General features: G+C 40.5%; 1 long non-coding RNA gene across 2 annotated transcripts; it reads left to right on the top strand.

Annotated features, from left to right (window-relative positions):
• Positions 1-2,004: 2,004 nt before the first annotated feature.
• LOC125933251 (uncharacterized) lies at positions 2,005-15,166 on the top strand. 2 transcript variants are annotated; one of them, XR_007460904.1, is made up of 3 exons: positions 2,005-2,050; positions 6,831-6,856; positions 7,471-15,166. It is a non-coding gene; the product is annotated as an uncharacterized LOC125933251 (long non-coding RNA). The 2 variants fall into 2 exon arrangements; XR_007460903.1 differs by having other exon boundaries at positions 2,042-2,116.
• Positions 15,167-25,365: the final 10,199 nt, after the last annotated feature.

Below are 25,365 nucleotides of genomic sequence, written 5' to 3'. Positions count from 1 at the left end.
AGAATATGCCATGACTTTGAAGATGGGGTGCTCTGTGATTTCTTCCTGAGTTGTGAATTCACTTAGCAGTTTCTGAATTCTATTCATCCTTTAAAGCCAACACCCCCATCCTACCCACTCTGGGAAGCCTTCCCTAAATTCCTCCCCGACTGATAAATCCTGGGGAGAATCCAGATTTTGTGGGGCCTGAACTTTCGCAACAGCTTTATAATTTTTTCTATAGAGAAGATGGAAAGAATTCAGTTGATCTGAATTTGTTTATAAAAGTTTGTTTTGGGGGCGGCTGGGTGGCTCAGTCAGTTGGGCACCTGACTTCAGCTCAGGTCATGATCTCACTGTTTGTGAGTTAGAGCCCCGCGTGGGCTCTCTGCAGTCAGCACGTGGAACCTGCTTTGGAACTTCTGTCCCCCTCTTTCTCTGTCCCTACCCCACTTGTTCTCTCTCTCTCTCAAAAATAAATTTAAAAAAAAAGTTTGTGTTGGTTTCATATGAATTATTGATAATGTCCTGTAAATTTTCAGGATGTTCTCTACTTTGGGAAAACCACTACCAATTTTCTTTTATATATTAACTCTAATATTTCAGGGTGTTTCAAGTTTCCTGTGCAGTGTCTAATTGGAAATAATCTTATAACTGATGACACTCATTGACTAGATTGTCCTCAATGTCCTCATATCATTAAATTTTATTTCTAGGAAGGATGCTTCAAATATCCAAAATTGTTGTGGCTGACCCATCATGTCCTGGCAAAGGAAACTGGGCAGATTCCATGGAGTATCAAGTTAGGAATGTTCCTTTCTGAGCAATATGGACTAGAACCAGATATATATACTCCAAGCCTTGTGCTCTCTTTCCTGTCTGCTTAGAGAGCTTAAAATGCATTAGGTATTTAAAAAATATCTCTAGGATTAATCTAGTAAAATATCTGTGAGAATTCAAAAATGTATTTTTTAAAAATTTATTTGTTTTGAGAGAAAGGGGGAGGGGTAGAGCAGCAGAGACAGGAAGAGAGAGAATCCTAAGCAGGCTCCACAATGTCAGCGCAGAGCCTGACATGGGGCTGGAGCCCGAGAACCATGAGATCATGACCTGAACCAAAACCAAGAGTTGGATGTTTAATTGACTGAGCCACCCAGGTGCCCCTCATAAATGTATTTTTAAATGAATGCATGTAAAAATGAGTGAATGAAGAATGTAGGTCCAAGCATCTTCACATATTCTGGTTGCTCTTTTCTTCTATATTTCTTGTACTAATGTGTTAATGCCTCAATTTGTCTTATTTAACTGAGTTTCAGGCTTATCTTTTCAGCTGCTGGGATTAAAGTCTTGGTGAACTCACAGAATGCTAACATTGGAAGGGACCCTAAATATTCATAGTTTAAACCTTTTTCATTTTTAAAGGAGGCAACCAAGGCTGAAAAAGTTGAAGTTATTTTCCAGGGAGTCAGAGTTGGGAAGGGGTTCAGGACAGACTCCTCCACCCCCTCTGCCCTTGTCCTGGGAATGTGCCACTTTGGCATGTGGATTATTTTGAGCTAAAGGCACTTGAGACCGTGTGGGCTCAAGAAAAACTTTGGTCTCTCCCTTAACCACACAGAAGAAACTAAACTGGGGCTGTTTCCCAGAATAAGGGCTATTAACAGAGATGTATTTTATCTGAGTGATCCATCTGTATGGCAGGGCAAACATCTAATTACCAAACATCTGGTCTTCTTACCACCCTGTGAAATGCATTCCTTTGCTCTGACATACCAGATCCCCACCCCCCTCTCTTTCAGAATGACATATATATCTCATTCTGTCTGCCTGTCTTTGGCATTTCCATGTCTATATGGATTCCCTATACGTATGCCTCTTAAATTTGATTTTCTCTTGTTAATGTGTCTTCCGTCAATTTGATTCTTAGTGCAACCAGAAGGCCCTTTGAGAGGACAGGAATTCTTGCTCCCAACAGTTGGCGTGGTTGGCAAGATAACTCATTGGACGTTGCATGGCTGGACAGTGCTGCAGCAGACAGATCCTGGGACACCTGACGTATAGTCAGCAGAAGGTGAGATTTCTTAACCATAGACACCTCCTGGAATCTCTGTCTGCAGAGTCTAATGGAGCAAGAGTGGTAAGAGTCTTTTCTCTCTTTCTAAATTTAGATTAGCAGGAAGAAACATTTGTGGTACTAGCCTGGTGACTCTTTGGTTAAATTTGGCAGCGTAGTCTTTGGTTACTGATCCATTTCCTCCCAGAGATTGTCTTTGCTTTCCTTTTTCTGTCTTCTATGTTGTTTGTCATCTGTTGCAAAGCTGCAAAATTGGTGGGCACAAGGTGACCACTTAAAAGCTCTTAGAGCACTTGCCACCTCAATAAGACTCCTGTGATAGGACAATTTGGTCACAGGATTGGTTGGATTGATGCTAGGTCATCTGCCCACCTTAAGAAAACTTCCATGAAGTGAGGTCCACTGTAAAACAAAACACTGTAGCATATCCCTCTTAGGTATTATTGTGGCTCCAAGAGACCCAAGGCTTATATAAAGCTGTTAGAGTTTTCCTCTTGTCTTGTGCTGTGTCCTAAGAGTTTGGCTTTGTGACCAATGAGAATCTTCTTTTTGGTCTCCACCATTTAGAGAGTGGACATTGGGTACACATTGGTGGCCAATCAAATAGACTGGGGATCTTAGTTTCTGTCTGTGTTTGGCTGTGCCAGTTCTCAGGGCATCTGACATGAGAGTTTCCAGCCCATAGGAACCTTTGTTGTCTCAACTCTCGTTGTTTGTTAGTGCTAGAAAGTTCCAGAAGTACCTGCCTGGTGTCACAGATTAGTGAGTCTGTGACTAAAGGCACCTCACATTTTTGTGGGAGACTGGAGACACCATTTTCACTGCACCGTCCTTACCACCTGTGCAACAAAAGCTCTTTGCTTTCTTGGACTAATGTTGGAAGCAAACTTTTGGATCATGGGGATGTATTATCTATGTCCTCTCTAGACACCTCTTGAGTCTTTGGTTAAGCCATTAAAAGGCTTCTTGGGCACCTGGGTGGCTCAGTCAGTTAAGCATCCGACTTTGGCTTAGGTCATGATCTCATGGTTCATGAGTTCAAGTCCCGTGTCCGGCTCTGTGCCAACAGCTCAGAGCCTGGAGCCTGCTTGGGATTCTGTGAGTCCCTCTCTCTCTGCCTCTCCCCTGCTTGCACTCTGTCTCTCTGTCTCTCTTTCAAAAATAAACATTTAAATAATATAAAAATAAAAGGCTTCTTGGTTTTAGTCACTATTAAGAGATCCTGCTTGTCAATGGCCAGACAACGGATTCTTTAAATTAGCTATTTTTTAAAAAAATTTTTTTAATGTTTATTTTATTATTTTTGAGACAGAGAGAGACAGAGCATGAATGGGGGAGGGGCAGAGAGAGAGGGAGACACGGAATCGGAAGCAGGCTCCAGGCTCTGAGCCATCAGCCCAGAGCCCGACGCGGGGCTCGAACTCACGGACCGCGAGATCGTGACCTGAGCCGAAGTCGGACGCTTAACTGACTGAGCCACCCAGGCACCCCTAAATTAGCTATATTTTAAAAATATATATTATAAAGAGCTCTCAATTGTCTTATTAGTATAACAGCTAGTTTCAGGGACTCCCTTGACAAGATAAAAGGACAGAAAGTAGACATAGACAAGAAAGAAATGTCCACATCCAATATAAATTCCCCTCTTAAAATCTGGTTGCATGTGTCTGCTTTAACTTCCCTTTCCCTGACAGATTTACAGAGATCACTCTGGCTTAATCTCTAGGTTCAAAGTGTACACGTTGCTCACATAACTGATAAAAGCCAGAAAATGAATTTAACAAAAGCACATGAGATTGTCTCACTTTGCTCCTAGCTTCTGGGGCTTGAAGGCATTCCTGTACAACATCCTTTGCAGGAGTATCCTAGACCCCCACTACAAAAAAATTTGTGTCCCCTGGATAACAGCAGAGCTTTTAAATTATAAAGCCCTTTTACCTCTACTTTCAAAAGATCCCACCAAATTTAGAGAGTAATTAGAAAGATTATTTGGCCATATTCATGACCTTCCCTTCTGATGAAATAGATGATGAAAATTCCTCCTAGGCTCTCCTACAACTGATTTGCAAAAGGCCAATATTCAGGGCCTAAACAGTAGTCAAGGTTAAAGGAGTTTGTTAAAATACTTTATACAGACTTTACAAAGGCATAAATCTTTTGGTTCCCATTTTAGTTAAAATTCTCCCTGATATAAAGAAGTAAACTTAGTTAAAAAGATAGGGTAACCCTTTGATATTTAAGGTATAATCCAGTTCTTTGGGGGAGTTAGAAACAACTGTCCTTATCTTATAAATCTCTATAAAACCAGAACTATAGGCCTAGAAATAAGTTGAAGCCCACCCATCTTTACCAACTCTAAATCTTGACTATTTCTTTCAAAATGTTTGTGGACATTATTAAAAATAATCAGGATATTGAATCAAAATTGTTCTGTACTTTTTTTGAAAAGGGTAAATTTTTAACTTTTTAAAAAGTTTATTGATATATTTTGGGAGAGAGAGAGAAACAGAGATAGAGTGAGCAGGGCGAGAGAGCAGGCAGAGAGAGAGAGAGGGAGAGAGAGAATCCCAAGCAGGCTCTGCATTGTCAGCACAGAGCCCCACTCAGGGCTCAAACCCATGTGCCATGAGATCATGACCTGAGCTGAAACCAAGAGTTAGATGCTTAACCCACTGAGCCACCCAGGTGCCCCAAGGGTAAATTTTAAATAGCAGTTACCTAAAAATTCTAAAAATTTTTTTTCTTTACACTCTTCTCTGCCCCTGAAATTATAAATCTTACCACATTTTGATAAGCAACTCTGTATGCAGAGAAAATTAGATGTGTTTTTGAAAAGTATGAGGAATAGGAATACATTTTTATTGAGGGAAAAGAAAGTAATTTTGTCCTAAAATGAGACTGGTTACTTAGAAGTCTTAGGACAGAATCTGAATGAAAAGGAAATTGTGGATGGTTTGTGAAGGGAAATCTTTGAAAAAGAATTGTACACATGCTCAGGACTTAACTAAGATTGGAATGAATGAGTTCTAAAAGTATGCTGGGGGGACACCTGGGTGGCTTAGTCTGTAGAGCATTGGCTCTTGATGTCAGCTCAGGTCATGATCCCAGGGTCGTGAGATCAAGCCCCATGTTTTGTGCTCTGCACTGAGCATGGAGTGGAGCCTGTTTAGGATGCTCTCTTTCCCTCTCTCTGCCTCTGTCTCCTGCTCTCTCTAAAATAAAATAAAATAAAATAAAAATTTTTTAATAAAAAATAAAAGTACTCAGGTATTAGATTGAGAGTCAGCTTTTTCTTTGTTAGAAGTACAAAGTTTTCTTGAACTATTGGTCTGCTCTTCACAAACAATTGTAAACAAGGGGCACCTGGGGGGCTTAGTCAGTTAAGTTTCTGACTCTTGATTTAAGTAGGTGAGTTTGAGAGTTCAAGCCCCAAGTCAGGCTCCAAGCTGACAGCAAGGAGCCTGCCTGGCATTCTCTCTCTCTCTCTCTCTCTCTCTCTCTCTCTCTCTCTCAAAAAAAAAAAATGTAAATAAATGCTTTTCTTTACCTTTAAGTAATCTTCCAAAAAAACCAATGATTCCAGATTTGCCAAAATAATTTCCAATGTTTATCAGGTCTTTGATTACTTAAGGAAACTAAGTCTTAATATTAAAAGACCTAAATTTTACTCACAATGATGTGACTTTCTGTATTTGCCTTTGACATCTTTTATTGTCACTTTGATGAAATGGATCATTAAATACTGTTTTCACAATGATTGTGATTCTATTTAATCAAATATTCACACTTCTGATATTTTTTTGGACTTAGTTTTCAAAACCAAATTCTAAAATAAAGTCTTTTGACCATAATCTAACTGAAATTTTCCAGCGGGCCCCTGCAACATTTTAAGAGAAAAAAATTTGTGAGAAATTAAGTTAATTAGACTTGTTTGGTATGTCAAATTATGTGGGACGCATTGTCAAATAAGTGTTATTAAACACTATTATGTGATATTTATATAGACATGTTATTGAAACTAGAGTTCTAAAATTATGTGAAACTCCTAGAAATGTGACGTCCTGGTATATTATTGTCTTGAATTGTTGTGTATCACAAAAATGACCCTATTTCCTTGTCAATTGCATTATAATGAATTCAAATGAGGTGTGTGTGTGTGTGTGTGTGTGTGTGTGTGTGTGTGCGCGCGTGTGTTGTATTTGCGCTTTATGTAGGGAGAGCGCATGGTATATACATAAATTGTGTGTGTAGTTTGTGCAGTGTAAATGTGGTATATGTGTGTTTTTTTAAGTTTTTTATTTTCATTCCAGTATAGTTAGAGTACAATGTTGCATTAGTTTCAGGTACAGTATAGTCAAATCAGATCATTAACCATGGCTATTTTAAGTCTTTTATCATTTACAGACACTCATGCTTGTACTCAGATGCTTTATGAAAGTTTCCTGCAAATGTGCTTCATCTTCAGTGAGACTCATGGAAAAAACTCTGAGTACAGGTTTCTGATAAGCTTAAGATCATAAAACTGAACTAGATAAAAATTTCCAGAACTAGTGGAAAAATTGGATTCAGGAAGAACAAGAATTAATAATATGAGACTGAATGATTTGAGGAAGAGGATTATACTTTTAATGACTTTTTGTTTGAAACATTGTTGACTTTTTAAAATGTTTTTTTCCCCAGAGTTAAGAAAACTTTTTCTCTTAAGCTGACTTATAGCAATTTGATAAAATTATACCTTTGTGAACAAATTAAAACATTTATCTTTTCTCTTTACCAGAACCTTCCAGAATTCAGAAAATCTCAGTAAGTATTCTTATATTTTTGTGGCAATATATTTATTTGCATAAGTTCAATAAGAATCTGTTATTCTTATGACAAGATACAAATAAAAACACTGGTTATATTACCAAGGCTTTGACTGGAATGTCATATATGACCAACATAAACTCAGATATGACCAGATAGCCTGAAGGAACTAAGGCTGGCTTTATGGAGCTAATAAAGCCCTCTTGGAAATGTCAGCCTGATACCTTGCTTACAGAGGTCACTTCCTGGCGGGTGCAGGAACCTCAGAATATTTTGGGGACCTCAAGAAGAGAGGAATTGACCACAATTTATGGGCTTGTCTTCTGGCCCTGAGAGACTAAGGCTATTAGAAGTTAAATCTAGAGATTCCTCATGAAAAGTTCCAACAAAGCAAGTTTTAAAGAGTTTGCACGGTCAATCACTATTCTTGCTGCACTTATGTAAATAATTAGGTTGAGGGTTTTTTTGAAACGAGTTATTTTTCCAAGCAAATTAGTGTTATTTTGGTTATCTTTGGTAAAAATGAGGGTGATTATGTAGAGAAATTATGTTTCAATAGCACATCTTTGTATGTATTAGATTTTAATACTATTCATTATAAAATGGACTAGATCCTGTTTTCTTCTCATGTCCTCCAATGCAAAAATCACCAGAGATGTTTGAACTGCAAACCAGGAAGATTTGTGAGATTGCACTACCTATCCTCACTCTATCTGAAGATACTTCAAGTGTGACATTGGAAGTCTTCTCAACTGGCTACCCTCAGCACTCAGAACCTGGCTTAACATTTGGTCCAATTAACCATTGTTTTTCTTTTGTTTCCATAGAAACCCCTCTTATTTAATATCTGATTACTTGAAACATAGGTCTAACTTTGAGAACATACCTGTATCATGCCCCCCTGAAATGAGTTTGACTGAAATTACCTATTGTCAGGACTAAGAGACTGGATCAGTGAGATGAAACAACTTGTTAGCTCAATTTTTTAATATGTGAAACTCCCACGGAAGTTTCAGATGGGGGAGTGGGAGAGGTTTAGGGCAGACTCCCTGACCATCTGAATGTGCCACTTTAGCATGTAGATTATTTTGAGCTAAAGGCACTTGAGACCCAGTGGGCTCAAGAGAAACTTTGTCCCTCATTTAGCCACACAGAAGAATCCAAATTGGAGGTCTTTCCCATAATAAGTGTTATTAGCAGAGATAAATTTTATCTGAGTGACCCATCTGTATGGCAGGGCAAACATCTAATTACCAAACATCTGTTCTTCTTTTCACCCTGGAAATGTATTTCTTTGCTCTGAAATCCCAGACCCCTATTCCCCTCTTGTTCAGAATGACATATATACCTCATTCTGTCTGCCTGTCTTTGGCATTTCCATGTCTATGTGTATTCCCTATACATATGCCTATTATATTTGATTTTCTCCTGTTAATCTATTTCATATTAATTTGATTTTTAGTCCAGCCAAAAAGACCTTGAGCGGGCAGGAGTTCTTGCCTCCTGAGAGTAGTCCTTCTAAATCCTGATCCAGACTTTTTACCACAACTAAGCTCTTCAGTATTGCAAATCAAATGCCTATTGCTTCCTTTTACCAATCTGGGAATTCAGAAGGCTTTCAACTGCCTTGAAATCAATCATTTCCACTGTTTCTTTCCTTTCCTTATTTTTGATTTAAGACATTGAGTATATATTAAATGTCTGTGTGTTCATCATGATGGGAATGCAAAGAAACATGTTCCCTACTCATGAAGCACTTACAAGTGTTAGTTGAGAGTAGAAATACATATGATCATATTCATGGCAAGACATAATTATGGGAAAAATCCTGTGGATTTCCCCTGAAGTTGGTGTGTAACAAAAGTTTATTCCCTTGTAGACCATAACTTTTTCATTTTTCAGTGAGACCTTTGAAGAATCCTTTAGCAAGGCTGCTTATCTAAAGAACAGAATTTTAGCCGTATTAAGATGGGGCTGTCATTTTCAGTGGTATTGTTCTTTAAATGGAGCATAGCATCATCTTTGCATTGGACTAACTGGCCAACATAATTGGTGTAGTTTGTTTTTGTCTCTTTATGTCTTTGGAGTTATAATGTAAGTTAAGGAATATGGATGGAACAACACAAACCAAATGGTTTTCCAACCAACTGTTCTGATGTGATGCACGAGAAATAGCCTCAGCCAGTCCTGGGAAGTGGTAAACTGTGATGAAGAGCATGGGATTTTTGTTAATAACCATTCATTAAGCAGATACCTATAAATATTTCTTGAGTCCTTACTATATACAATGCACTATTGAATATTCTGATGATATAGCAGTGAATAAAAGGGAAAGTGAATATAGAGCTTATGTTCCAGTGGGGCAGACAGGCAATGACCAATCACTTAGAAAGTTCACATAGTAATGAGTGCTGTGCAAAGAAAAACGTGATTGATGATGAAGCACAGATGGGAGGATCCATGAAGCCTTCTGGGGAAATATGACCTTCAGGGTAAGACCCAAATGATAAGAAGGAGGTGGCAGGAAGACCTGGAGGAAGGGCAGGGGAGATGCTTCAGGCAGAAGGAGCATCAGGTGGAGAAGCCATGAGATCAGATGGTCTGGGCACATTTCAGAAACAGAATTTAGGCTGGTGTGGCAAGAGCCTGCAGGAGAAGAGTTATAGGGCAGGGGGTGAGATCAGAGAGGCAGGCAGGGGCCTGACCATGGCAGACTTTTTTGGCAGAATAAGAAGTTTGGTTTTAACTCCAAAGGCAATAGAAGCCACTGGAGGATTTTAAGCAGGGGAGTCATATGATCTAATTTGCATTTTAAAAAGCATACTCTTGATGCTGTGACAAAAGTGAATTATAGGAAGGAGGGAGAGAAGCAAGGAGACCAGTTAGGATGCATGGGAGTATTCCAGATCAGAGATGGTGGTCTCTGAACAGGAGCAGAATGATAATACAGACAGACCTGATTACTTGACTCACTAGCAAGAAGAAACTGGTAAACTCTGGTTGCTAAGCCCTAATTTCCTCACCCATAAAAAGCAGATAGTAATATCCATCTTGCAGATTTGTTTGGGGGATTGCCTGAGATAAAACAGAGTGCCTGCTACAAAGCCAAAGGATAGCATGCTGGCAATCTAGATTGGGAGTCAGCAAACTGGCTCATTTGGTCCACCATTTGTTTTTGCTAATAAGTTTTATGTGAACATGACCATGCCCATTTGTTAGGCATGATCATTCTCATTGTACAACAGTGAAGTTGAGTAGTTGTAACAGAAACCATAGGGTCTGTAAAATCGAAAATACTTCATCTCTGACCCTTTATAGAAAGAGTTTGCTGACTGCGACCAAGACTGTAACAAAGAGTAGAAAGAATGTAAGACAGATGTACTATATCTATATACCTAGGAAGTGGTGCATTCAGAGAAATATTGGTGGCATGTCATGCAGTATATTTTTCAAGTGGTCTGTGAAAGAGAAGGCCCAGCTATAAAGAGGCGATCAATAAAAGCATTTGAAATAAACTTAAAATGTCATTGTCATATAAACCAACAAATAATACCATGTAACATTCATATAATGTCTCTATCTTTCCATTCTGTTCATCAACAGTTTTATTAAAATCACTCACTATAGATCTATAAATTCAATGTAAAAGAGGATAAGTGATGGAGAGGATAAGAAATATATTTCAATTAATTGGAAGACCCATACTTAAAAGACAGAGTTCAGTCAGGCCGTCAACAAGTATTAATTTAGCATTAAGTATGTGCTAGGTCCAGTGTTAGGTGCTGGGATATATGGTGGTAGGCATATACTACTTCCAGCTTTCACGGTACTTTGAGTTTAATGTTTCCTTTTAGGGAAGACCTATAGGACAGTGTGTGAGCATCTCTGTGAGAAGAAAGTAAGACCCTCTCCTTCTTCAAGATATTTTATCTCCATCTATAGTAAATATTTTTAAAATATTGTTTTTCTTGCTCATCATCGGGGAAATACAAATCAAAACCACAATGAGATACCAGCTCACACCGATCAGAATGGCTAAAATTAACAACTCAGATGTTGGCAAGGATGTGGAGAAAGAGCAACCCTATTGCACTGTTGTTGGGAATACAAACTGGTCCGGCCACTCTGGAAAACATGTGGAGTTTCCTCAAAATATTAAAAATAGAACTACCCTACAACCCAGCAATCGCACTACAAGGTATTTACCCAAAAGATACAAAAATGCTGATTTGAAGGGGCACATGCACCCCAATGTTTATAGCAGTACTATCAACAATAGCCAAGTTATGGAAAGAGCCCACACGTCCATCAACCGATGAATGGATTAAGAAGATGTGGTATACAATGGAATACTGCTTGGCGATGAAAAGGGATGAAGTCTTGACAATTGCAACAATGTGGATGGAACTGGAGGGTATTGTGCTAAGTGAAATAAGTCAGAGAAAGGCAGATACATGATTTCACTCATATGTGGAATTTGGGAAGCTTAACAGGTGATCACAGGGGAAGGGAAGGAAAAAAAAAGATAAAAACAGAGAGGGAGGCAAACCACAAGAGACTCTCAAATACAGAGAACAAATTGAGGGTTGATGAGGGGTGGGGGAGGGGAAGGGTTAAATAGTTGATGGGCATTAAGGAGGGCACTTTTTGGGATGAGCACTGGGTGTTATATGTAAGTGATGAGTCACTGGGTTCTACCCCTGAAGCCATGCATGCTAACTAAGTCGAGAATAAAAAAATATATATAGTGGTTTTCTTAGGGCTATCTGCCAAAAACATGTAATATAAATATTCAACTCTACAGTAACTGCAATGTGAATGGCACCTGGGTGTGGCGCCCTTTTGCAGTACAGAAACTTGCTCAATTATATGCAGAAGTACAAGTATTTAGATGAGAAAGTGACTATAATATTATAAAGAAGGGACAGCCCTGGACTGAGGAGTGTGAAGACTGTTTCACTGGTTGTCAGTTTTAACTAAGTCGGTGATCCCTAAGTTGGATTGTATCAGTATCCTAAGAGTGTCCACAAGAATTTCATATGACTCTCTAAACCTTTTAATGTAAAATTTGAACAAGCTACACACTGTTCTTGAAAGAGTGGACAAGGGGAAGAGCGGGCAAAATAAAACCATCAGTTATAGGATGTCTTTGTGACTGGAAAGTTGATGCTCTTGGAGGGCACAGCTGGTTTGGGGGCAGCGTTGGTGAGTTGTGCTGTTGTGTTTCAATTTTCATCAAGTTGAACTTATTTATTTACTTATTTTCCAGTTTGAATTTAAAAACTCAGATTGGAAGTTCAAGGTTTTATATCACACAGTGATATACAATTAGAATCCCTAGATGCAGGAGTCCTGCAGAAGGCTACTCGAAACAGCTGTATAAAACACAAAGGCTGAAACTAGGCGATTCCATGGTTGCTGGGAGCAAAGCATGTAAGGAGTAGGTCAAGGAGCTTCATGGTTATTATTTCCCTTGGCTCAGGCCAAAGATGCAAACACCTGAATTAAAAGATCTTGGTTCTGGTTTATCAGAACTAAAAGGAAGAGAGCAAAAGAAGCAACAGGGAACTAAAAGGAGTATGTGGGGAAAAAGAAAACATTTTAAAGGAAAATCTGTTCCTTTTTAATCTCCCAATCCCGTTCTCAAGGTGTCATTTTCTTTCACTCCTTTCCTCTTGTGTCCTAGGTGCCATGTCAATGAACAACTCAAAGTGCCTCTTTCCTTTACTTTCCTAAGCACCCTCAATCAGAATCATGCAGCTTATTTCAGTGGGAATTCAGCCAAGGGTAATAAGGGAAGTTTGCTTTTCCTTCTTACTATGAGGCTGAAATTTATCAATTTATTTCTCATTGCTAATTACTTTTGCTTTATGGTAACTTTTTATATGTATTTTTAAGGATTGATATTACTATTATTCATACTATCATCACTTTATGTGTTTTTGAAATTCCAGACCAAAGTACGGGGAAGTGATAAATCATGTTAATTGGAATATGGAAATAGAGTTTACCACACTGATCTTTTCTATAACTCTACTATGAAGTTTATTATGATTCTGATTCTGATTATTACCCTTTTTTGTAAACTATTTTGTGATTGGGTTTTAAGTTTTATTTTTAAGTAAGTAATATCTACATTCAACGTGGGGCTCAAACTCATGATCCCGAGATCAAGAGTCACATGCTCTACCAACTGAACCAGCCAGGTGTCCCATGTGATTGGGTTTTTAAAATATGTTGAGTTAAGGGGTGCCTGGGTGGCTCAGTCGGTTGAGCGTCCGACTTTGGCTCAGGTCATGATCTCCCAGTTTGTGAGTTTGAGCCCTGCGTCAGGCTCTGTGCTGACACCTTGGAGCCTGCAGCCTGCTTTGGATTCTGTGTCTCCTTCTCTCTCTGCCCTTCCCCCACTTGTGCCCTGTCTATCAAAAATAAATAAAATATAAAATATGTTGAGTCAGACAATGTTTCTCATTCCATAGGAGATACCCGAATAATCCCTATTTCCTTTGAAACGTTGAAGAAATTTAAGGAACTAAGTGATGGAAGTAGACACTAAAATATGTTATTTAACCGTATTCTAAATGGGATTGTAAAAACTTACTCAATACACAAACATTGTCTTCTCATTCCAGTTGACTTTGATAAAAATTTTGCTAAGCCATGATCTTTACTGTATATTTAGAAGTATGAGTTTCTACCCAGTAGAGACCATAAATGGGGAGAAAGGCCAAAAGCCACAAGAGAAAAAACATTTTGGTTCAACTTTGTGCTTGGTGAGCTGTTTTCTCTCATAAAATTTACAGATTAAGGGACATATTCCTATACACATTCATAGTCCCCATGGGTAGTGGTAACCAAATATGTTTCTTTTGAGAAATGTTTTTTTGTTACTTGCTTATCTTGTGAAACAAATACACATTCACTAACCATAATCTCCTGAACTTAGAAAAAAAATTTTTTCTCACAGGCAAAGACTTTCTGTAGTAACTCTTATTTCCCCGCTAATTACAGATTCCATAGACATCATGCAAAAAATAAACTTTTCTCATTTGCTAATGTCCAGGTAGGAAATTCCTACTGTTTAAACACACTTGTGAGTTAGAGTCTGATTATAGTATAAATTACTCTGGAAGGAATAGAGTGTCTAATTGAAGTTGTGGGGAAATATATAAATGTAGAAGCAGCAAAGGTATGACAGGGTAAGAGCCCTTCTAGTGGTGGTTCTTGAAGTAACATTAGGTGACTTAAGGACAAGGTATTCACTACTTCTGTTAACACTGAGGAAAATGTTTACATCTATTGCCAGTGCTTGTATCCTCTAAACCCTTGTTAATTTTTTTTTTTATTGAAGAGAGAGGGTTCAGGCAGAATACAGAATAAATCAAGAAATTTATAATAATTTGTTTTCATCATATCTGTTGGGTGCAAGTGAAAGTGGTTTTCCACTAACATAGTAAGATAATATTTCTTTTAAAAATAAATAAGCTAAGAGTAAGTTAATGTAAATGAAAATATTAAGTAATAAAGGTGATACACAAATATGGCAAGTATTGTGAAGTGATAGAGTTCAGAATATTCCATTAGAGTTCTCTTAAAAGAGGTTAAATCGTCTTCAACCCAGACTTCTTCCAACTTCTTTTTTATCTTTCCTTCTTTCCTCTTTCCTCCTCTGATATGTTCTACTCTCAATGATTCAACAGCATGTACTGAGCCCATGTGTAGTGTCTGACATTGTGCTGGTTACTGTGAACACAGAAATACAGAGATTAATACATCATCATCTTCACTTTCAACCTGCTCAGTCTCACTGCAGACACAGTTATGCAAACAATTATTATACAATGAGAAATCTGATGTGCATGCACGGTATAGTGTAGCCCAGAGGAGGGACAGCCGTGCAGGAAGCAGGGAAAGGTATCGGGTTTCGACCTTGGGAATCAGTCCGATGAAATAATAGTCCAAGTTCATAAATATATCCTTAATCTATTCAGCAAACCTCTATTGAGCCTGATGTGTTAAATACTGGGGATTTGGACATGAAAAAGATACAGTTGACACTTCAAGATGCTTTTGATTATAAGGGGAGACAGATAAGGAAAACAATGGTTATATAGATCTATATACCTTATCTGAAACTTTTGAAGGCAGATGAGTGTCACAATCCTGAATTTTTAGAATGTTAGTAAGGTGCACATACTGTATACTGCATAACAGCCATAAAAGCGTATAGAGCAGTACCCCACAATGAAAACATGTGACTACTCACACTAAATGGAATAAAGACTAAATGGAATAAATAGCCTCACATCAATTTGGTGTAGGTTATTAGTTATTGTAACATTTAAGATTTCTGAATTCAGAAGAGGGTGGATCTGTTCTTTAAAATAACCACAGTTATGTTGCCAGTTGTTTTGGAAGAACAAAGAAAGGGTGATGAAACACATTAAAAAAATTTTTTAAGTCATCTCTAAAACCAACATGGGGCTCAAACTCATGACCCCGAGATCAAGAGTCACAAGCTATACCAACTGAGTCAGCCTGGTGCCCCGAACCACATTCTAATTGAAAAGTTGTTAGGGAAGCCTTCCTTAAAGATGTATTTTCTGAATGGGGTCTTGCTGGATGAATAGGAGTTAACCCCACAGAGACAATGGAGAAGACAAAGGAGGCTTTGGGGCGAAGGGTTTTCTAGGCAGTAGGGACAGCCTGTAGAAAGACAATGGACTTAGTGTTTGGGGGGAAATGATTCAGAATGGCCAGGTGAAGGTGTGTCTGAGACAGAGACAGAGAAGGGCATGGAGATGGAAATGCTGATGGAGAACAGCTGAGATCAGGTAGATGCAGTGGTCAGGGCCCCTTGCTAAATCTCACCTTTATCCTGAAGCATAAAGAGAGCTAGTATGAGATTTTAACAGCATGTAGTCATGTGAACAGATTTGAAATTATAGAAAAATCATAATATTGGATGACAGAGCTGAACCACTACACAAATTCAGGCTTCTGTGGTTGTCTAATTAGAGATGAACAGAAAATGCAAGTTGACATGGTTTGCATATAGCAATTGCTCAATAACTTGTAGCAATTGGAAGGGCAAAGGCAAGGGTGTAGTGGGGAAGACTTAGAGATATTTCAGGGAATTATGTAGGACTCAGTATCTGATTGGACTAGGAGAGAGGGAGTGCAGAGCCTCCTTCCCTCCAAGACCTGCAAGTCTCCTCTCCTGGTTTCAGGGTCCCTGTTGCTTGGCATTCCATTTTGGACATGATGAAGTATGGGTTTGGGGATTAGGGAAATTATCTCCATTGGATTAGGGAGTCATCATGTGGAAGCTGAAGCCTTGATGTGGATGGGATCACAGAGAGACAGTGCCTGTATGAGAAGAAAGGAAGACTGAGGTCAAAGTCCAAGAAAATACTTAAGGAGAAGGAAAAGAAACTGTTGACCACGTTAATTGCCCTAGAAAGATCAACTGAGACAAAGTCTGGAAAACTCCACAATGGACATGACCAATAGGATGTCAAATGTGATTTTAAAAGAGCAGTTTCAGTCACTGAAGAGGGGCAGAGAGCGACTCTGACAGAGGACTGTCAAGGGACCACCGTCCTTTTAAGACACCTGGCTGTGATGGGAGGGACAGAGAGCAGAAGGCCAAAATTAGAAGCGGTCATGGGGTGGTATGGAAAGATTTAGGTTTAATTTTAGTTTTTAAAGGTAGGAGTGCTGCCAGACGCCCAGCTTTTCCAGTGGTGTCACAGCCTGCCTCTGGGTGAGAAGTGTGTTTAAGCTGAACACGAGTGTTTCTCAGAAGCAGACGGACCGATAAACAGACTGGACTGGAAGAGCTCTGCAAGAGAGCACAACTTTCTAGGCTCGGCTCTTGGGCTAACTTGTTGTGCTGACTTCCTGCTGGGCTTTTGCACCTTCCTCCCTCCTTTGTCTATCTGGTTGGCTCCTTGCTACTTGTTTAAGATGGCTTTTATGGCTGTAAGGGTGCCTGGGAGCTGGCTTGTAAAATACCTATGTTTGTGCAGGATTTACCAAAGAGATGCTCTTCCCAAGCTACCCCATTCGTTTAGCCTGAATTGTGTGTTTCCTACATTTGACTGAGCCCAACCGATTCCTGAGCAGCTGAGGGCATTAACGCACCAGGCTGGGCACAGTAAAGATGTAAGGAGACAGAGCATTTGCCTCTCTGGAACTTATAATCCAAGATATGGGAGTGTTTTGTAAATAATGGTAGCACTGGCTCTTAAAACTTTTGGAGGATATGTAGATCTCTTTGAAAAGTTGAATTTAATATAAAATTTCAGAGTGTGTGTGGACATGCTAAATTCTGAAGTGGTTTTTATTTATTTAATAAGGATTTTTAAAAATGTTTATTTATTTTTGAGAGAAAGAAACAGAGTGCAAGTGGGGGAGGTGCAGAGACAGAGGGAGACACAGAATCTGAAGCAGGCTCCAGGCTCTGAGCTGTCAGCACAGAGCCCCATGCTGTGCTTGGACTCACACACCATGAGATCATGACCTGAGCCAAAGTTGGACGCTTAACTGACTGAGCCAACCAGGTGCCTCTGAAGTGGTTTTTAAAACTCAAGTTAAGAATGTCCAAACTATAGAGTTGTTAGTGCTCTATTGGTTTGTAACCTTGGCCAAAATAATCTTTCTGAGACTCAATTTCCAGATTGTACTGCCTGTCTTGCAAAGATTTGGGGAGGACTAAATGTGATATTATGAGTATGATGCTTAGCATAGAGCCCAACATAAAGCTGGTGCAAATAAATGTTATTTCAGCTTTATGTGCGTTACGAAGGAAGTGAGCTAGGTGTTAAAATAGAGGCACAGCTAACTCACTACTTTCTGGTTAAGGAGTTATTCTGGCATCTAGTTGATGAAAACATTGTGCATTTCAATCATCTCATACCTACCTCTAGAATTTTATCTCAGTCCCACCTGAATTATTACTATCTTTATTTACATAATTTAAAAACACTTACATATACTTGCTTAAAAAGGAAACTGGATCCCTACCATAAATAGAAAACCACTTTCACTTGTCATAAATAGAAAGTAACAGTAACAATAAACAATGAAACTAAACAATGAAAATTTAACAATGCTATAAATTCTAGATACCAGTGCTCCCCTAGGGCTTTGAGCTTGGGACCTGCTCTTTGATAAATAGTTTAGTGTCAGAACACTTTCTTCTGGTTATAATCAGAAGAACTGGAAGAGAATTGAAAAGGAAATAACTTTCCCGCCAGTGTGATTCGCTGTTCTTTAATGCCCCGGCCCTGCTCGGTGCACGGACTGAACCCATCTCCCCTGACTCCAGTGACAGGCTCTCCCCCTTTGAGAGACATTGCTTCACACCCCGATCTGAATCTGAATAATAAATGTTGTGGGGGGAAGCCTCCTGAATCCAACTGTCCCTCGGCCTGGTCCAGGACAGGAGCTCTGCAAGCCCGGCTATTTAAGCCTCTAGAAACAAGGCCACTCAGAGGTCCTGTCCCCTATTTCTTTGCTAGATCAGGCTCAGCGCCTACCTATCCCGGACGGCTCTGGAATTTTATTTTTTAACTGGACAAGTAGCCGAAGCATTCTGTGTGCTGCCGGCACCCCGGTGGGGAGGACGGGAGGCTGTGGACACTGTTTTGAAGCTGTCTGCCTGGCAGACTCGGCTTCTGTATGGGTTATATGCTATAGATTGATAATAATAAAAAAGCAAAAGCAGCATTGCTCAATGATTTTACTCACTTGAGCTTCAATAAGCACCAATTAATCAAAGAATCAGAGACTTTTATTACTATTTTGTTACAATGGACGTGGCTAGGGGAACTGTATTCAGCAGCCCGCGAGAACCAGGACTTGCCCTCCTTCCCTTCCCGGAGCTACCTCGGCTCCCCTCCTCCCCAGGTAAGGCGCCGCACCCCACAGTCCCGCTCCGCGCCCGCGGCCGCTCCGACCCCCGAGCGCCCGCCGACTGGGCATGCTCGCCCGGACCGGGCTGCCAGCGGGGCGCGGGCTCGGCCCTCCGCCGCGCCCCTACCTGAGGCAAGGCCCGCCCCCCGCACACCGGCCCGGGCGGGCACCTGGCGGGCGCTGCGGACAAGGCAGGGGGAGGAGACAGCCGCGGGGCGGGCGCCGCGGGGCCGCGCGTGGCGTTGCCGAGCCGCAGCCGAACTTTCTCCCCAGAAGTCCCGCTTTTGGGGTCAGGAGGAGCGGGGCGGGGAGCGGAGAGCGGAGTTCCTGGAAGGAGGGGCGGCCGCGGCTGGGCAACATGGCCTCCTCCACCTCCTCCTCTCCGGCCGGGGCCGAGAGCACCCCTCCTGCGCAGGTGAGCGCCGCCCCGCCCCCCCTACCTGTGGCTTCCTTCGCGGCGGGGGCGCGCGGGCGGCCGGGGGCTGGGGGCGGCGGGGGCCGCGGGGCGCCGGGGTCTGCCTGGACTCCTGCGCACCGGGGTGCGCCGGGCGGCCCCGGCCAGGCGAGCGGAGGGGGAGCGGATCCCCGCGGGTCGTGGGGTTCTGGCTGCGCCGAACTGAAGCCGCGGCCCGGGGCGGAGGCGTGAGCAGTGCTGGTGTGCCCCGGCGCTCGAGCATCCCCGGGAAGGACGGAGGAGGGCCCGAGGGTCTCGGGCTTCTGCTTCGAAACGTTTGCCGCTTAGAAAAGCGCGGCCCAGGGCTCGGGACGCGCTCATCTCTTGGGCTTCCAGTCTCTGGGCTTTTCTGGTCTGGGCTCGCCCCTCCAACTCCGTGCCAGGCTGAACGCTTCGTAGGGACAAGACCGAAGTAGGCTGCGGGTTTGGCCGGCAGGAAATCACCTGGTGCTGAAAGTTACCTTCAGAATTAGTCTGCCTTTTTTTTTTTTTTTTTAAGGTGAGTCAAGATACTTTGTTTTAACCCAGTAAGAATACAAAATATACCTAAAGGTTGGGACATAGATGAAAGGCAGACCTGTACGGATGTAGTGGCAGTGCCTGGGGATGGCTTGGGGTGGGATTACCTCCTCCTCTAATCTTCGACTGCCTGCCATAGGCATGCAAGTGAAACACGAGGTAAAAACCGGGTGCGTGATGTGCAAAACCACAGCTTCCAGATAAGTCTCCTTCCTCCCACCCCACACTCCCGAGCGGATTGCCACCTTTTAGCCCAGAGGCGTTCAGCGGCAATTTTGCAGCTGCCATTGGGTGTATAATATAGGATAATTGGTTTAAAACACTTGCGTATGTTTTCACGTTCATAGAGTGCCGACGGAAGTGGCCTCGAGAAACAGTAGTTGTCTTTGGGGAGGACCCGGGGAGGGGGGAAGGGGGTAAGGGAGACTTAATTTCACGTACCTTTGGGGACTTTTTCTTTTTTAACCATGTGCATGCAAGATCTATTTTAGAAAAATGAGAACTACCACCTTAAAAAAAAATGAGGTATGTGTGAGTAGCCTTGAAGGCAATAGTTTACTTAGTTTCAGATTACGTAGAATTTCGCTTGAAACATACAAATCTTCTAGCCCTTATCATGTCTCCTTTAGTTGCCAAAATCCTCAGGGAATCAAGGGGACGTCTTCAAAAGAAGACTCTTAAGTCTTGGCAAAGTTAATAGGTGGTTTCTATTGCTAATTTGATTCTGAATTTTAATTTTGCTTGTTTGAAAATTAAGTGTGGCTTGTCTAATTTTGGAAGAGACCACTTTCCATTTAAACGCACGTTTGGGAGTCATCCTAAGGTTGTAACCAGACCTTATTCCAGGAGGGTAGGCCACGCAGATAGGCTGGAGTAGGAAAATTGGAGGGAGACGGTCTCAGAGTGGACACGGATTGCTGCTTTAGCAGTTCTGGCATCCTTATAATCTGCTGACCTGGGCTCAGTCGGGAGCATCTTGAAGGCAGCAGATTCTCAATATTGAAAGTGGATGTAAAATTAAAATCACAGCTCTGAAATGAAAACTGAAAATAAAGCAATCTATTGAGCATCTTCAACACAGCCACTAATATCTAGAGGGCCCATTTCTCTTAGTTCTCAAATCAGTGGAGGATGAATAAGTGAGTTGTGAATCTGAGCTGTAGTTAAGTCAATGATGAACCATTTATGATGGTTCTCAGTGTTCTTTTTGTTAAAGCATAAATAAATATCTGTTTTGTAATCTACACAGTGATATGTCAGGCTCCATAGCAGAGAATGTGGCTCAATGTCCTTCAGACAATATAAAGACCAGTCAGGGTGTTTTGGAATCCAAGGAAACACTGTGGATTCTGAATTTGTTTGCATTTTTGTGGTGGTGGTTACATTAGGACTGTGGTTTTCCTTTATTCAGTATTAAAAAAAGTTTTTTTCCTTCTACGGTGTTAATGGAGCAAGTGAGTCTGCTTAATTCTAGATTAATATTTTGGTAATTGAAAATAATATAATTTCTCTGGACTCTCAGGGTTGTTCTTAGCTTGATTTCTGATTAGTAACTTGTTTGTTTCAAATTTTTTTGTAGAATGTGTTACTATAATTATAGGAAATCAGTATAATCCAACTTAGAGAGCCTGTGAAATTCTAGCCTATGCAAGTGGCATTTTTACTTTTTTGAATAAACTAAAAACTTGAAATTAATGATACCAATTAACCTGACACTTTTATAACCGAGTGTTTATGAGTTAATAAATTTTAATTGAAATGTTTAGCCTTGCTACACTGTCTCCAAAGTTACTAAAGTCTACCCTTCTGAGAAGATCAAGGTTACTAATAATCTAATCAGATCTGAAGTAACCTTTCCCTGTATATATTGACGGGTCTGTTCATATAACTCTACCCTTGGATCTTACAGTGTGAATGCCAAGGAGGTGTTGGGTTAATGCCGGAACAATAAAAGTATCTGGAATAGGGCCATTTAATTTTGATTTTTCATTTCATCCTCTGTCAACAGTTTAAATTTGTGAAAACAGCTTACATTTTTTAAACTGCCTTCTATCCATGATATAATTTTAAAGATTAATTTGATATTACCTACTTTCTTTTAGACATTTAAAAATCTTATTATTATTACTTTGAATTAAAAAATTTTATTTATTGGGGCGCCTGCGTGGCTCAGTTGGTTAAGCGTCTGACTCTCGGTTTCAACTCAGGTCATGATCTCACGGTTTTGTGAGCTCAAGCTCCACATCAGGCTCTGCGCTGACCCTGTGGAGCTGCTTGGGATTCTCTCTCTCTGCCCCTCCCCTACTCACACTGTCTCTGGCTCTCAAAATAAATAAGTAAACTTAAAAAATAAAACAAAATTAAATTTATTATTATTTTTACCTACAAGACTTTTTTTTTTAAGTACTAGAAGCCCAACTGGTTAGTTACAAATTGAAAGTTCCTACAAAGTTAAGTGCAGTCTCTGAGTATGTTTTTTTTCTGACTGGACCCTAAAGGATGTGGTAACATCTTCAAAATCTATAGTCACGGTTGAAGTACTCCTGGACACTTGTCTCAGTGTGTTTGAAAGTGGGCAGACTTTCAAACAGATTTATCTTCCAATTGATTTGTGTCTTCCATATCTTCCAATGGATTTATATTCAAAAGGACAAAGATATTTCCAGGAACCAATCAGGTTCCTGTTTGGAGTGAGATAAATGGCACCAAAATAGAATCGATTCTTCCATGTTTTATAGAAATTACTCCTGAATTTCCTCTTTGGGAAAGTCCCATATGGATTGATTAGCAAGTATCTTATATTGGGCAGGAAGAAAGCAGGTACATGAAAGTTATGTGCTTTCAGATCTAAGTAGATGGTAGTATTTTTTTGGGATAAACTGTCTTTAGTACTTCATAATGTATATTATTAATAAGCAGAGATTAAGTGAACTAGCGTTTGGAGTTAGAAAAGAGAAATATTGAAAAATTGGCCCTAGCATGCATTTTGTTTTCTGGGTAGGGCATGAATATTCAGAAGTGGCCTGGTAGATGAAAGAGGCAGAATTGAAGTTAATTGAAATGCCATTGTAGAATAAAGAATTGTGTGTTGCTGAATTGGAAAGGCTGTTTCCTAAAGTGTTTTAGAGATAGCTACAGTGATTCATTAGTAGCTATTTTGTCCCTCTAGCACCGACTGCATTCTTGCCCAATGCAGTTCCTCTGGGTAATGTGAAGACTTCATGCCAATAGTCTGCCATGCAAGAGTCTGCTGCTGTTCTCCCCTTTGTTCATGTCATGACATTTTATGTGGAACCTTGGCAAAAAGCAGCTCTGCGACTGCAGCTTTGCTCGTTAGCATCGAACATAGGGCTTGACACACAGTAGGCCTTCAGTGAATGTTTGTCGAATGAATGATAGAATAAATGATGAAAAGGATCTGGCATTCAGATTCAGGAACAGATTTAGCCATTTGGACAATACTTTGGAGCTCCTATCAAGTGAAAAGCACGCCGTGTTGCACAGTTTTGGTTTTTACTCTCAAGAAGTTCATAATCCAACTTACTTACATTTGCATAGGACAAGACCTACACAGAGCCAGTACTGGAAATTTTTCCATGCATAGATTTTTTATTTAATCGTGTGCCATGTGCCTGATTTTAGTTTGGGCTTTAGTGTATAATCAAGAAGGGGAAATGTAGACAAAAGCACCTAAGAGTTTTAGGATGGCATCAGGAATGGAGAGACTTTATATTTCCTAGTTTCTGCACTGAAAAAATGCTGCAGAATAGAAATGTGTGAAAAGCCACAGAGAACTATATGGAAAGGTGCTCTAACTTTTTCTTGTTAATGGCTGTCTAATATCCACAGTGTGGATAGGCCATAATTTATTTGCTGTTTTACCTATTAATAAACATTTACCTTGCTTCCAGTTTTTTGACCTCAATACACAGTGCTGCAAATAAATATCCTTACACATAAAAAAAATTTTGTAATCCAATTGGATGGAGAAGACATATGCATCTTTAATAATACCAGCCATGATTTCTTGTGCTCTCATGGTGGATACTGTATACCTTAGCACAAACATTAGGGTAGGGTTTATTACCTCACCCCATTTTCAACACAAAGAAACTGAGCTTTCATAGTTTCACAGAAAGGCTGTGCAAGTTGTAATTTGGTAAGGGCCGAAACTGGATTGGAACTCCTGTCTGCTTGAGCAATGGGCAGAGCAGTGATGATGCAACCAGGAAGCCAGGAATGGAGTCCCCATAATCCAGCTAAATAGCACTGTGACCTCAGAATCTTATCACCTCTTTGGCTTTGCTTTCTGTCCTGGAAGGAGAGCTGGAATAAATGGTTTCTAAGCTGTAGTCCAGCTCAATTAGTCTATGATTTAAAAAAAAAAAAAATGCTAAGAGAGAGGTGTAGATAATTAGTAATAAAGTGATATATTTCCTTGTTTCTCGGAAGCATTTTCCCTTCATATTTTGGCATTCCTGATGTTAAGATAATTGCCTGAATGTTGAGAGCTTTTAAGTTTATTATATATTGTTTATTTTAAATGATTATTTTTCTCAGAAAATCAGATTTTAAAGAAATAGTGCCTTTTTGCAATTGATGATATCTTGCAGCATAAGGCATTTAATAGTTCCAGGGAGGAAATAGAAAGATTATCTCAGTGAGTTTGGGCTGATAATTGAACATTCACCAAGGACAAGGGATTTGAATGGAGTATAAAAGAAGAGGAATACTTCATATGTAGGTGGAAAGCAGTTGGGATAGCTGCTTGGACTCTGTGGGTCCTTTAGGTTTCCTCCCTTCCTTCCTTCTTTTCTTCCTTCCTCCCTCCCTCCCTCCTTTCCGCCCATTCTTCCTTCAATTTGAGAGGTAATCAGTGGTATACTGGTAAACTGCCTCTCAAAAAAAAAAAAAAAAAAAAAAAAGCCCTGATTTATAGCGTTTGTCCATTTCTGTGACGTAAATATAAGAATTCTGGTCTCCAATCCCGACGTGTGTGGGGAGTGGGGTTTCCCCTATGCAAACAAGCAATGCAGCAGGGTGTCCATTCAACTAATTTCCCACATTGTCTACCCAGACGTAGCATCAGATCCCACAGGTTAAAGGCTCAGTCACAGGTTACCCACTGCACCACTACCTCCCATATCAGGTTAAGCCCGAGTTACCAACTGTGCTTCTGACCAACTGGCTATAAACGGGAGGGTCTCGCAACTCCCTCTTTGGGTTTGATTAACTTGCTAGAGCAGCTCACAGAACTTGGAAAAACATTTTATTTACTGGATTACTGGTACACCAGTCGATTACTGGTATCAGGATGTAGCTCAGGAACAGCCAGATGGGAGACATGCATAGGGCAGGGTGTGGGAAGAAGGCTCAGAGCTTCCATGCTCTCTCTCTGAATGCCACTCTTACGGTATCTCCATGTGTTCACCATCCTTGAAGCTCTCGGTACCCCCTCCTTTTGGGTTTGAATGGAGGCCTCATTACACAGGCAGGATTGAGTAAGTTATTGGCCATTGGTGATTGATTCAACTTGTCGTACCTTTCCCATCCCTGGAGATTAGTGTGTGGGACTGAAAGTCCGAACCCTCTGATCCCATAGTCAACTCCACCG

Source organism: Panthera uncia, chromosome D2 (genome assembly GCF_023721935.1).
Source record: "Panthera uncia isolate 11264 chromosome D2, Puncia_PCG_1.0, whole genome shotgun sequence".
NCBI classification, from domain to species: domain Eukaryota; kingdom Metazoa; phylum Chordata; class Mammalia; order Carnivora; family Felidae; genus Panthera; species Panthera uncia.
This window is presented reverse-complemented; position numbering and strand designations above follow the sequence as displayed.